Source organism: Haliotis rufescens, unplaced genomic scaffold, assembly GCF_023055435.1.
Source record: "Haliotis rufescens isolate VD_foot unplaced genomic scaffold, xgHalRufe1.0.p SCAF_185, whole genome shotgun sequence".
NCBI lineage: Eukaryota > Metazoa > Mollusca > Gastropoda > Lepetellida > Haliotidae > Haliotis > Haliotis rufescens.
Genome location: NW_025963874.1, coordinates 103,392 through 105,315, shown reverse-complemented (window position 1 = coordinate 105,315; position 1,924 = coordinate 103,392).

Here is a 1,924-nt window from a genome sequence, read left to right as displayed (position 1 = left end):
TAAATTGAGGGATTGTTGTTTCCTTACACATTCTACAAGAAGGGAGCCAGAACGAATTTGGGTCACATTTTTCACATCTCCACAATATCCATGGATTGCTTTAGAAATGGCAAAGGGATTAAGTTGATGGGTTGATGATCTTTAGCCTCGATTACAAGGAATCGAGCCGAGGAATATAAATTTGCAACAGTCTCATCAGATGAGCCTGATTCTAAATGCCTACGCTTTGAACCAGAATGATTGTGAGTCACGGTGAAAAAAAAATATTCAGCAACCCTGCTCCCCACCCACCATGGAGTGTCAACAAGGACAGTGTTACTTTGCACCGGATATCCAGGATGCAAACACTGGGGATACAGGGGTGTTATACCCCAGCAAATACGACACGATGAGCTATATTTATCTTCCAATTCGATGTCAGACTGGTTCTGCCCTTGACAAGAAATTGGAGACATACATCATTCGGAGGTCAACATCACCAGATGAGCCACCGCCTTCTGGCAAAAGACTCTAGGCAATTAATTTCATCACAAATTGTGAGTTCAGGCAAGTTAAACATAACCAAGACCAAAATATACATTAAAATACAACACATGTGTGCATATACAATATTACACACAGGGCTTGGCATGACCAGCCGATTGATAAGGCCGCGACCATCCTACCACCCGTCTAGGCTAAGTAAGGGTCGAACTATTGTGCTGGGCAAAGGAACACAGTTTCAGGAACCAGTGCCCTCAACCACCAGACTCCATTCCTCCGCCGACACAGGGACGCAACCCACGGCAAACAGGCTGCCCAATTTGTTCACCTTTTACGACCAGCAATGGGGTGCTGAGGACACATTCTACCCCGGGTCGACACGGGGGAAGAGCTACTAGCGTTACCCAGCACTCACCACGGGGAGGTTGCTCTTCACGACTGCCATCTACTATAAGCGTAAATCTACTATGCTGCAGCACTATTTCCATATTTGGCACAACAACGAAGTGGTATGCATTCCCTTTCAAATTTGGACTGTCTATTGTGTCTGCGCATGCTCAGCGTTAGCCCGTCACTGTCTGACAATTTTTATATACCAATTCCTCAGCTGTAAGCAGAAACAGTATTCCATAATCTAGTCCTTTTATTATATGTTTTAACCATATCGAATTGTACACAGCCACCCGCATAATATATATAAATCATCTTACACTTATTCAGGCTATGAGATGTTGATTGGCTTGTACCTTTCACGCTTGTTCCTGACATGATCTTCCCGTAGTACTACGAGAGCCCGAACCAACATCGTCTGGGACCAAGGGTTTTGCAATTGTGCAAAAGTGCAAACGTCAATGAATTTGTGTATGAGTCGATAATAACTTTAGCATTTTTTTCATTTCCAAATGACTCACATAAGTGGAAGTAAACCTACGGCCAAAAGAAACTTTATCACTTTAAAAATGACATTGCAAACATTTAAACACACAAGTTTAAACTAAATCAATGCAGAACACATCGTCCAAACACAACAATGCTCTATGCAGAACGTGAAACAGATCCACGACACATCTTTCGTAGAAAATACGAAAACGTGAAAAATATGTGTCGCTTGGGCTGCCGAAACTATACTTGCAATAAGGACATATTAATGATACCGGCATCCACAGAAATACAACGACTAACACCAGAACAACGCGATCGGGCCCTGGATATGATGCAGATGGAAGCCAGACGCCCACATTGCTAGAAGTTTTGGTTGCTTCGGATTGCTGTAAATAACCTGATGTAACAAGATAGACACAATGTTTATGGATAACAACTTCTTTAATACTGGGAAAAGCGACGTTTCGGTATAGATCCTTATACCATTGTCAAGCAAGACTGAATGAGGGACATTGTACAGAATATATATAGTAGGTGGAGGATTAACAGTAGAGGATTA